General features: G+C 43.0%; 1 protein-coding gene across 2 annotated transcripts in view; it reads right to left on the bottom strand.

Moving 5' to 3' along the window:
• Positions 1-385: 385 nt before the first annotated feature.
• Positions 386-13,083, bottom strand: part of AFG1L (AFG1 like ATPase) — a 253,080-nt gene continuing 240,382 nt past the window's right edge. For both annotated transcript variants that reach the window (XR_013416155.1, XR_001444556.3), the window contains 2 exons: positions 9,515-9,634; positions 386-687 (listed from right to left, as the gene is read on the bottom strand). The gene's annotated coding sequence lies outside the window, so the exon portion shown is untranslated. The remainder of the gene's footprint in view (positions 688-9,514; positions 9,635-13,083) is intronic.

Here is a 13,083-nt window from a genome sequence, read left to right as displayed (position 1 = left end):
TATTGTTCCTCCCACAGCCATATCTAGAAATGGAGTAAACCTGTGAAACTGGAAGACAGCAGAGGAAAAATAAAATGTTTGGGAAATTTTGCAATTCTGATGTAAACATCAGTCTAAAATTTTCAAGCTAGCAAGATATGAGGCCTGTGCGCACATGACAGCAAATGTTGGCATAAAAAACTGCTAAGTAAAGGAACTACCAGAAAGCTGACCAGAAGGAGGTTCCTTCAGGGTGGTGTACCCAGGAGGGCATGGAACCTCCAAGCCCCTTCCCCTATACCTAGCCCTCTATATCTCTTCTTCTGTATCCTTTGTAATATTCTTTATAATAAACCTATAAACCTCTAGGTGAGGACACACGTAGAGTGCCCGGGGAAGGCAAAGGCTCCAGTGATGTAGAAAATACTGTAGGTCCTGATATTAGGACAGTGTAAATGACCCTGGTTGACAGTGTAAATAACCCAGTAGGGAGTCAACAAGAACATCAACTAATAGCAGGGGCACAGAATGAAGCAAAGAACCAGAAATGGAGCTAACGACAGTCCTCAGCCTTGCAAGGCCGCTCCTGCCCCTGTCAGAAGACAGCGGCGCCCGTGGAAGAGTGTGAGTATGGGAGAAAGGCAAGTCCCGTGGACAGATGGGGAACCCTTTGCTCTCATTTCTCCAGCCGTATTGGGTTCTGTTTACCTGGAGACAAAGAAAGAAAAAGTGAAAGAAAAGTACCAAGTCAAGCTACCACAGCCACTATACAGATAGTGTATTTGAGTCTGAATGCTACCCATTAGCGATGGTTAAACTGTCTCAGAAGAAAATTTTTCCTTTGTTGGAGGAAATTTTCTCTCAGTTCAGGTCCTGGTTGAGCCCTACTTAGTGGTCTCTCAGAGAAGGGGTCCTAATGGTGTTAGTGGGACAAGCTTGTGAGGCTTTGTCTTCCCACTCCAGGAGATGGTGTCCAAGTCATCTGGCCTGAGACCCTTGGAGTTTTCACCAGAGAAATGGTTTTGGCTGGAGGTCAGATTCACTTTCCTCAGAGAGCAGCTCTGCTCCACTCCTTTCCCACTCCCTGGCATAGTTCACATTCCTTTAATATCCCATATCTGTGTCTCCTTAGGGGCTCCTTGTGCTCATTTCTGGAGAGACAGCTGAAGCCACCAAAATAGGTGACAAAATCACTAAGTGAGACATCTGTGAGGAGGAAGTCTCCAGGCCTTCAAACACAAGTTATTTTATGAAAGCATAACATCTGAACCTCACACATTCACACAGTATCAAGAGTCCTTTTGCAACTTCACTTCTCAGATGTATAATCTGAAGGGGTTTTTTTTTTACACTTAAAATGACTTTTATAAAATCTGTATTTTGGAAACAAATAATGAAGCCAAGTGAGTAATTCCATAAACAAACACAATCCCTGCGGTCTTATTTAGGGAACTTGACCAAATCTGGTCCCTTTGGGCCAGGCCTTCCTATTCTCTGTGGAAACTGAAACCCCTCTTGGAGTTTCTGGGGATATTGCCATCTGGTAAAAAGATGAGGTTTGAGCTTGGCCCTTTCTTTTCACTTGTGCCATGAAAATATTAATGTCTTGTTGAAGAGGGAGTGGGTTGTCATGACAACCATGACCAGTAGGGTCCATGTGACCTATGGGGAGCCTGGGAACCAGAGAGGCTGTGGCCTGCACAGGCTCGCCTTTCTTCAGTGGATGGGCAGCAGAATAGGTCTACGGGAAATGTCAGTGGCCTCAGAAACCACTGTCAGCAGTCCCCCAGATCTGATAACTCTGGGTCAAGTAGCAAAATCAGGTTTCTTTACTTGCTAAATAATCAGATCTGAAGAAAACTCCTGGCAGAAGAATTCCATGCGGCCCAGTCCAAAAGAGGCAGCCATCTTGACCCATTTCCCTCTTATAAACTCGATATTATAAAAAAATTATTGTCAAACTAATTGATCCCCAAGTGAACAATGAGAATTGCATTCCTTTCACAAAAGTATAAAAACTAGTTTGTCTATACATGTTTTCAGTTAGTCCCTCTCCACTTTTTCACAATTGTTGTACATTAATATTGGAATTAGACCAGGTCAAAATTCGTATGTCATGTTGCTTAATTTCTGCATTCAAGAAATACTCAGAAGATGAAAATGTTAGATGGCTTGGAAAATTCTGTCTAGAACTCTTTAATATCCTACCTAGTGCTACTTCATTCTCTCATATGTAAAAAATGTTTATTAACCATGCATCTTTCAACTTATCCAAAATGAAACACATATTTTATAAAACACCTGTATTTTTTACTTGTCCCACATCTATGAGGATGGTACTTCTGTCTCCTTCAGTACATACATTTTTTTTTCACTTTTTATCAAGAAATATGCATATAGGCCTGGCTCAGTGGCTCATGCCTATAATCCCAGCACTTTGGGAGGCCGAGGTAGGTGGATCACTTGAGGTCAGGAGTTCAAGACCAACCTGGCCAACATGGTGACCCCTGTCTCTACTAAAAATACAAAAATTAGCTGGGCATGGTGATGGGCACCTGTAATCCCAGCTACCCAGGAGCCTGAGGTGGGAGAATTGCTTGAACCTGGGAGGCAGAGGTTGCGTCACCACACTCCAGCCTGGATGACAGAGCAAGACTCCGTCTCAGAAAAAAAAAAAGAGGAAAAGAAATATAACATACATACAGAAAACTGAAAAACATTTATGTTAACAGTACAGTTTAATGAATTATTATAAAGAGAACAACCAAGTGTAACTATCACCCAGATCAGGAAATAGAACATTACTAGTCCCCTATAAATCCCTGGAGTGCCCTTCCCCATCAAAACCATCCTCTCAACTCGGTGCAGTGGCTCACACCTGTAATCCCAGCACTTTGAGAGGCCAGGTTAGGAGTATCACTTAAGCCCAAGAGTTCAAGGTTGCAGTGAGCCGTGATGGTGCCACTGCACCAGCCTGGGCAACACAGCAAGACCCTGTTTCCAATTAAACAACAAACCCCTCTTCTCTCTCCCTAAAAGTAATGATTTTCCTAACTTTTGTGGTAATCATTTCTTTGCTTTTCTTTATAGCTTGCTGTGTTTGCATCCCTAAACACTGTAATCTCATTTTTTTCCTGTTTTTGATCTTCATATGAATGGGATCACACTGCATATGTTCTTTTGTGTCTTGCTGATGCTTCTCAATATTATGTTGTGAGATTCACCTATGTTGCTGTGTGTTGCTGTAGTTCATTCATTTTCATGGCCATATGATAGTTCATTATAGGAATAGTTTTCTATCTCTAATCTATAATAGTTACTTTGTCGATCTATTCTAATGTTGATGGCTAATTGGGTTATTTCCAGTTTAGGGCAATTGCAAACATTGTTGTTCTAAACATTCCTGGGCACATGTGCATGAGCTTACTATATGCTTTTATTTATTTATTTATTTTTAATTTTGTAGAAATGGAGCCTCAATATGTTGCCCAGGCTGGTCTCGAACTCCTGGCTCCAAGTGATCCTCATGCCTCAGTCTCTCAAAGTGCTGAGATTACAAGTGTGAGCCACCATGCCTGGCCCGAGTTTAGTATATACTTAATAGAACAATGCCTGGGTAATAGCCCTGTGCATCTTCCACATCACTCAAGGCCAGATTGTTCTCCAAAGTGGCTGTAGGGTTTATACTCTCCACAGCACCGTGTGAGTATCTACTTGGCCACATTGGAATTGTTGGACTGTTTAATTTTTGTGTTTTCTTCTTTTAGTGATGATGGATTTAAACAATTAGATTTAACAAAGATTTATTGCATACCTACTAAGAAGTAGTACCTATACTAGAATCTTCTGGATATATATATTTAATCATCATAAAAACCATAATATAAAGGATTATAAAATCACCCCTATAAAGGAGATAATTTTCTCCCCGTTATATAAATAAGGAGATTGAAGCCTGGCCACAGGCCTGAGATTTCCCAGCTGAGGTGCTGGCAGAGCTGAGATGTGAACCCAGGCCTGGCTGACTGTAAAGACCGCACTCTCCCCACGCTGCTACAGTCTCCATCCCTGCACCCCGCTTCCCCTCATTCTCACCTGGAAGACAGCTGGCCAGGTTGGAGGCAAGTTGCTGCTGGCCCACATGAGCCCCTCACTGGGGACCAGGCCCTGGCTCTGGCCTCACAGACGCTCTGCTTTAACTAACGAAGTTTACCATCCAAGGAAACGTTGCAGGAGGGTCATGCTGCACTAGCCCAGTAGAATCACAATTCTTCTGTTAGAAATGATTTTTCTTAGATACTCCTTTAACTGTTTTTTGTTGCTTGTTTGTTTGTTTGTTTTTTGAGATGGAATCTTGCTCTGTAGCCCAGGCTGGAGGGCAGTGGCATGATCTTGGCTCACTGCACCCTCCACCTCCTGAGTTCAAGCGATTTTCCTGCCTCAGCCTCCCAAGTAGCTAGAATTACAGGCGTGCGCCACCACGCTGGCTAATTTTTTGTATTTTTAATAGAGACGGGGTTTTGCCATATTGGCCAGGCTGGTCTCGAACTCCTGACCTCAGGTGACCTGCTTGCCTCAGCCTCCCAAAGTGCTGGGATTACAGGCGTAAGCCACCGCGCCCAGCCACCTTTAACTGTTTATTCTGTTTTGTTGAATGATGAGAAGCCCACTTCCTTCTCTCACAGCCTCAGCCTCATTTACTTCTATAAGTCCTTTTGCAGTGGGATCTTTCCCCTCTTACTCTGAGCTACTAGAGGGTAAAGTCTGTCTCCTAGTCCCTTTTCAGAAAAGCACATGTTGAAGGCCCAGGTTGCCCAGGTTGCCCAGGTCAGGAATCAATGTGGAAGAAAGGGCACAGGAACCAGGAGATGTGGCTGCTTTACCCTGCTTCATCCTTGGCTCACCCAACACATTTGACCTTCCTGAGTTTCAATTTCCTCTTTTATAAATGAAAGTGCTGAACTAGAGAATCTCAGACACACTTTCTAGTGCGCTTCTGTGACTATGTTAATGGATTTCTTCAACAAGCATTTACCCAGCACCTTCTGTATGCGCCAGTTTACAAGCAACACTTCTGGCCCGTATCACTGACAGGTAACATTCCACAAAGCTGTTGTGTTTTCCCTTGTTTACGTGTTTGTGGATGTTCACTGCTTCTTCATGGTTTAGCTATTTCTGACCTTTGAACTTAGCTGATTTTTTAGCAAGGGCTGTTTTCTCACTAGACTGGAAGCTTACTGGGGCCAGGCATTGTGTCTAACTGGTCTTTGTATACTCAGCACATAGCAGGCACTCAATAAATGTAGAATGAAGGGAGGGAGGGAGGGAGGAAGGAAGATTTAATCCTTGGACTCTTCCCATATCTATTATATCACTGGGCACAAGAAACAGTTGGTAGTTAAGCCACAGTCCCTGACCACAGAGGGTGCCATTGGTAGCAGGCTCTGACCTTTTACCAAATCAGCAAATCATCAGAGCTATAGAAAATCAGATTATTTTTATCGAAGCTTTTTGCAGGTACCTAATGTAATCATGGCCCTGATAAAGGATGCCAAGTGCTCCTGAGTGCGAAAGAGGAGAGAAAAATACTATAATTAGGTTATTGGACTCATTTGACTTCTAATCATAGAAAATCTACTGCTCTGGGAGATCTTCATTTCTGCTGAATTGGCATTGCCATAAGGCAACTGGTTCTTGTTAGTTTTTGTCAGAGTGTTTCAGAGATGTTCTTTGGGAAGATCTCATTTTCTTCACCTGCATCCAGCTGTGGGTCCAAACTTCCTGGTGATCTGTGATTTATTATAATCTGCCCCAATTAGCTTTTTCCTTCCTATAGTTACCACTTTACCCCTCACTTGAGCATAAGATGTAAAATTTTTCTTGTGTTCTTCTGTGCTTAGCCAGGGTACCTTCTAGCACTCACATGGCAACCCTTGCCCTCCCAAAAAGAAGCCTTGGACTTCTAGAGCTCTTTCTGGAGGGCAGCGGGTGGGAAACAAACTGCCCTCACCCCCAACCAAAATCTGATCACTGGCTGGGCTTGGAGGATCAGGTCACTGATTAATTTTTTTCTTTACCATTTCCCTCTAAGGTATCCAAGATAAGAGGACTAATTTCTAGGTAGAGAAGCGAAATCTGTTTTTCAAAGTGCTGGAATTACCCTGTAATAGAGCCCAGTCGATGGCTTCAGGCTAAGTTCCTATCTCACAAGGCTTGCATCTCTCTAGCCAGCTGGGCCTTGGAGAGGTTCTGAAGGAAGACCTCAGCCACGGAACCACTCACAGCCACCTGCTCCTCTCCTGTTTGAGGTTCTGGGGTCCTGAGATGGCATCTGACCACAGGTGGTCTGGCCTTTACCCTGATGTGGTGTGGGGGTGCAGAGGGGTGAACTGTCCTCAGCTCTCTACGTAGCAGGCTATGCAAATGTCAGGAGTCCTAAGGTAAAGTAAGAATGGGCCCATCATCTTGCTTTTGTCGGGTCTGGCTCCCCTAGCGTAGGGGGTTGGGGGCTCATTGCAGCAGCTGCTGGCCTATCAGGCTGCCGTTTTTATTATGGTAACTGCCTCCCATTTCTTCCCCTCCCCTCTCCTCAGTAGTCCTCAGTTATTTAGCAGTGAACACTTCCAGAGGGACCCTGAGGGGAAGGCATTCTGTCAAGTGCCAGGTCCCTGTCTGCCCCGCGCAGTGCTAATGTCAAGGCTGTGAAGCTAAGCCCTATATAGGCCCATTCTTTAAAAACTAGATGGTGGTGTTCTTCAGGAAGGGATGTGTCTTAGCCTTTTTGCCTTCTGGGTTTCCTGGAGCTGTTACAACAGCTCTGCCAGTGGCCTCCAAACATTGCCTGAGATTGAGAAACTGTACCTCATGCAACCATGTGCTACTATTTTTGAATGGTATTTGTATGCCTTATAAATATTTATCATTAGAATTTTTCTCAATCAATGGGTAATAGTAATCATGGGAGAGGCCTTGAAGCCATCTGACATTAAAAACGGCTATCTTGTGCACGAAAGTTGGGCAAAACTAGCAATGGCTCTTTTTTTTTCCTGACTGCTGATTAGCCTATGCCCATACCCCTGGCTTCCTTTTCTTTGGGGATGAGGCTAAGGAAAAAATGCCAGCACTTTTGCATCAGCAAGGAAATTCTGCCCTAATAAAGAATGGGCTTAATGTCTTTGTGGTTCTGCTTTCCTTGACCTATAACTGTTGTCACAGGAAAGATTCCTATTGGGGAAAAATATCCCTTTTAAAAAGGAGATGAGCTATATAATAAAGCTTAATATTTATTCTGAGTTTGATAACCACCATCATCACCCTATTCTAATCTTGCATAGTTTAAAAAAATTGAATAGTTACTGAAAAGGGATTCACCTTAGGGATGAGACGCAAGGTTGGAGCATCTTTCTCCTGAAGGGATGATGTTTCAGAACAATCTTGGGAGGTGAAACTGGGTCTTGTCCAGGAAGGCCTCAGTGCTACCATTGTTTTGCCTTAGTGAACCCTGCAATTAACTAGGGTGGATTGGTCCACTCTGCAACCTGAGCCACATGTTATCCCAATACTCCTAATACCCCTGGTTACTGTCGTACTTGCTAGAATCATCTGCAGATGCTGTTTGACATCTCTCCACAGGGGTCCCTGTGGATCATCATTAATCCCCTTGCTGTGGGATCCCCACTCCTGCTGCTGCCAGCTGCCGTTGTCCCCTGGATCCTTGCAAAATGGCCAGTGTCAGGGTACCCCTGTGTGCATTCAGCCACATGGCGGGGGCCAGCAAGTTGTGCGGCGAGCCAGCAGCTGGGCTGTGCGTTGGACTGTAGCCTTCTTCAGGCTTCCAGTATACTTCTAGAAGGTGCCTCCACCAGTGCCTCCCTTGTTGCAAAGTTGTTTTGTACCAATGACATGCCTTCACTTTCATTCTGTTCCTTAGGTTCCTCTCCTTTGAACCACCAAACTTTCTCCAAGTGCCCATTCCAGGAAACATTGCCATTGAAGAAGGGCTTGCTTTCAGGTCAGGCTTTCTGGTTTTCCCAAAAGCCGGTCTGAGGCTATCCCTGACTGCACCTGGAGAACCAGATCCCTTGACTCCCATTTGAGGCCTGAGCACTCCGCCGCCTGCTCCAACGGCTTTCATCATAGTAACTGTAGCATCTCCTACCATTTTTTAATTATTATCATTCTTACCTCCTATCTGCCATGTGTGAGACATTTGGAGGGACAGTATGGGAACAGAAAGACCTTTGGTGAAGTCTTAAGAATTTCCCGATTAAAATGAAAACATACATTGACCCCAGTTACATTGCTCATCTCACAGCTTAGTATGCCAAGAAATAACCATGATATGTGTAAAACAGGATGAAGTAACCCACTGGAAGGAGAAAGAAGCCAAAACTGGTCAACCTGCCGGCCTGACACAGCGCCCACGTGGCATGCCTCTAGTATAGTGAGGCACCTCTCAGCCTGTGGACTCCACCTCTTCTTAGTGGAGACACTCAGACATCCTCAGAAAAGGGTGGAATTCAACATGAAGGATGAGGAGGAAACATCTCTAACTTCCACACATGATATACTTACCAAGTCTATTCAGGCCAGAATGAATGCTTCCACATCATCTCTGCTAAGGCACAGGCATCACTCTCATTTGCAGGTGGGAGAGTGAGGCTGGAGGGTCAGGCTTGGTTAGAGCAAGGCTGAAATCTCACCTACAGCTCCTGGCTCCAAATCTGCCCCTCCCAGAACCATTCTTACCAAGAAAATCTCCTTCTCCATTGCCTCTGGTACCTGTCATGGGGCAACTTTTTCTGGTGAGTGTAACTCAGTGGGTGTCATTGTCTTACTTAGCTAGAGAATGACATCAGGATTGGAAGCATGTTTAGAAATCACCCCAAGGTTCACAGCCCCCACAGTACCAGGGCATTTCGTGTGTTCCTTGTGGGGGGTGGTGGTCAGACACACATGGTGCACTGATGCCATTCTTCCTAGAAAAACATCTGTCATCTGTGGCACCCAGGGCACTTTACTCATTTTCTCTCTCAGCGGCCTGATCACAGTGAGGCAGGTCACAACCAGAGCCCCTATTTTGCAGATGCAGAAAGAAAAGGCAGAGGGAAGGAGAAGCAGAAACACAGTGTCCCTTCCTACGGGTACCTTCACTATCAGACTACACAGCATCTACTTGCTTTGGCCAGCACCTGGTATTGCTTTACAGGGAGTTCTGCAAAAACAAAAAACTGTGTCTGTACATAATCCCTTAACCAGAAAAGCAAGCTGGCCAGGTGCTGGCAGGTTGTGGTTTCTTTAAGGTGGAGCAGAAGGGCTTTGCCTGAATTTCCTGATCTCCTCCTGCCATCTGGTGGCTGTGAGCTGAGCATACATGCACATTTCAATCTTCATTTCCTGTGCTCCTTACTTCAAACTCCCATGCTCCGTGATCTTCTGAGGTGTGATGAGGGAAGGAGGAATGGGAGAAAGGTGAAGATAAAGGGAGAGGAGAAAGAGGAGGAAAAGGAGGAGAGAAAATGTAAAAGGCATGTACCTGTAGCTTTCATTGTATGTTCTTCCTTAGGTCCTCTCACCCTTCATTCGGCTACAGAGAACCTTCAGCGTATGGTGGAGACAAGCCATTCGGTTCCATTGACATTTTGTGGAGTGCCTGCTGGGTGTTGGACACTACGCTAAGGGTTGGTCTGCAAAATGGGTACTTAAAAGATCCACTGCTCTACAGTACTTTATCAACATTCATTTTAGAAGGTATTTTATTATTCTGAGAAGCAAGGTACCGTTTCAACACACAGCAGTCTTTCACAGGGCACTGTTTCATATTGATAAAGTCCAATTAATCAGTTTTTCCTTGTATGGGTTGTGTTTTAAATGTCAAGTCTAAGAACTCTTCGCCTAGTCATGGATCCTGAATATATTCTTCTATTTTTTTCCTGAACAATTACACTTTACATTTAAGTCTGTGATTGATTTTAAGTTAAATTTTGTATGAGATATGAGTTCCAGGTAGAGATTTGTTTGCTTTTTGTTGATAGCTGTGTTTATCCAGTTGTCCCAGCACCACTTGTTGAAAAGCCTATCCTTCTATTGAAGAGCTTTTACACCTTTCTAAAAATCAGTTGGACATATCTGTGTAGGTCTGTTTTTCAGTTGTCTATTCTGTTCCATTAATCTCTGTGACCATCCCTTCACCAAAACCACAGTCTCGATTACTATAGTTATGAGTCTCAAAATTGGGTAGAGTGATTACTTTTACTTTATTTTTATTTTCCAATAGTTTTACCTTTTTCAGTTTTGTTTGCTTTTCTATATAATTTTAATTTTTCTTTTAAGATGGCATCTTGCTCTGTTACTCAGGCTGGAGTACAGCTTCATGATTATAGCTCAGTGCAGCCTCAAACACTCAGGCTCAGTGATTCTCCTCCCTCAGCCTCCTGAGGAGCTGGGACTGCAGGCATGTGCCAACATGGTAGGCTAAGTTTTAAAAAAAAAATTTGTAGAGATGGGGGTCTTACAAAGTTGCCCAAGCTGGTCTCAAACTCCTGGCTTCAAATGATTCTCCCACCTTGGCCTCCCGACTATGTTAATTTTAGAATAATCTTGTCTAGATATATAAACAATCTTGCTGGGATTTTGATAGGAATTGCATTAATCTTATATATCAATTTTGGAATTGTCATCTCTGCTATGTTGAGTCTTCTATTCTATTTTTTACGTTATTTTATTTTATTTTTTGAGGCAAGGACTTGTTCTGTTGCCCAGGCTGGAGTGCAGTGGCACAATCACCGCTCACTGCAGCCTTGACCTCCCAGGCTCAAGGAATCCTCCTACCTCAGCCTCCAGAGCAGCTGGGAATACAGGCACATGCCACCATGCCCAGCTAATTTAAAATATATATATTTTTTGTAGAGATGGAGGTCTCTGTATGTTGTCCAGGCTGGTCTTGAACTCCTGGGCTCGAGTGATCCTCCAGCCTCAGCCTCCCAAAGTACTGAGATTACAGGATTACCGCTGCCCAGCCAAGTCTTCTAATCTATAAATATGGCATGTCTTTCCATTCATTTAGACCTTTCATCATTAGTATTTTGTAGTTTTCAGCATACAAATCATGTACATGTTTTGTTAGATTTGGACCAAAGTACTTTTTCTTTTTCTTTTTTTGGCAATTGTAAATGGTATCATATTTTTAATTTTAGTATCCATGTATTCATTGCCAATATATAGAAACACACTTGACTTTTTTTTTTTTTTTTTTTTTTTTTTTGAGACGGAGTCTCGCTCTGTCGCCCAGGCTGGAGTGCAGTGGCGCGATCTCGGCTCACTGCAAGCTCCGCCTCCCGGGTTCACGCCATTCTCCTGCCTCAGCCTCCCGAGTAGCTGGGACTACAGGCGTCGACAACCGCGCCCGGCTAATTTTTTGTATTTTTAGTAGAGACAGGGTTTCACCGTGGTCTCGATCTCCTGACCTTGTGATCCGCCCGCCTTGGCCTCCCAAAGTGCTGGGATTACAGGCGTGAGCCACCGCGCCCGGCCCACACTTGACTTTTATATGTCTATCTTGTATCCTATGACTTTGCTGAACTTGTTTATTAGTTTTAGAAACTTTTTGTATATTTTTTTTCAATTTCCTACATAGACAATCATAGCACTTGCAAATAGGGATAGGTTTTTTATCTTCCTTCCTTCCTTCCATCCTTCCTTCCTTCCTTCCTTTCTGATCTGTTTGCGTTTTCTTGCCTTATTGTACAAGCTAGAACTTCAACTCTACTATACTGTATAAGACTTAAGAGAATAGACATCCTTGCCTTAGTCTGGGTCTTAGATTGGACCAGCCCTGCATCCTGAAATACACTGTTCTTGATTATAGTGTATAATTCTTTTTATATATTGCTGAATTATATTTGCTAATATTTTGCTGAGGATTTTTGTATCTACACTAATGAGGGATATTGATCTTTGGATTTATTTTTTCATACTGTCTCTGGTTTGTGTATCATAATGAATTGTATCATAAAATGTTTGTGTATCATAAAATGAATTGAGAAGTGTTACCTCTGAAAGAGACTGCGATTTTCTGAAAGACATTGAGTAGAACTTGGTGTTACTTCTTTTTTGAACATTTGATAGAATTCTCTGGGGAGATCACCTGGGATTGGAGACTTCTTTTTTTGGAAGGTTTTTAGTTAGTAATTTAATTTCCTTAATAGTTATAGGGCTATTCAGATTATCTATTTCCTATTTGGTGTGTTTCAGTGGTTTGTGCTTTTCAAGGAATAAATCCATTTCATTTAAGTTGTGAAATTTATGTGTGTACAGTTCAGTCTTTTTTTATTATCCTTTTGTGTGCAGATGTGGGAGCTTTAAAATAAATAATACCTAATATAATTTTTGGCCACAAATCACATCATGATGCAACATTTTGAGATGCCTATATATTCTCTTTCTAGCAGCAGTCACAGATGTTGTAAGGGCACTTCTTTCTCTTGTTAAAAAACATCACCTGACCAGGCATGGTGGCTCATGCCTGTAATCCCAGCACTTTGGGAGGCTGAGGTGGGTGGATCACTTGAGGTCACGAGTTCAAGACCAGCCTGATCAACATGAAGAAACTCCATCTCTACTAAAAATACAAAGTTAGCTGGGCGTTGTGGCGCATGCCTGTAATCTCAGCTACTCGGGAGGCTGAGGCAGAAGAATCACTTGAACCCGGAAGGCAGAGGTTGCAGTGAGCCGAGATCTGCCACTGCACTCCAGCCTGGGCGACAAGAGCACAAGTCTGTCTCAAAAATAAATAAATAAATAAATAAATAAATAAATAAATAAAATCACCCATATCTTGAAAGTACTAATTTTAAAAATACTTATAGTAGCATACTAGTGAACCACTTCCTATAGGAAAGGTCAGCAAATTTAGGACAATCAAGGTTTTTAAAAATTGTTTTTCAAAGAAAGTGCATAATTCATCTTTAAGTCCAACAATTCATTTATACACTGTCATGAGCAATCCAAAAACCTTTATGTGGTACAAAAGATTGTCATGGCCACCCCTACCCCCACCATTTCATTTACAAAATAATGTAAAGATTCTGCTATAAAGATCTTGTG

The sequence above is a fragment of the Macaca mulatta genome, chromosome 4 (genome assembly GCF_049350105.2).
Source record: "Macaca mulatta isolate MMU2019108-1 chromosome 4, T2T-MMU8v2.0, whole genome shotgun sequence".
Classification (NCBI taxonomy): Eukaryota; Metazoa; Chordata; class Mammalia; order Primates; family Cercopithecidae; genus Macaca; species Macaca mulatta.
This window is presented reverse-complemented; position numbering and strand designations above follow the sequence as displayed.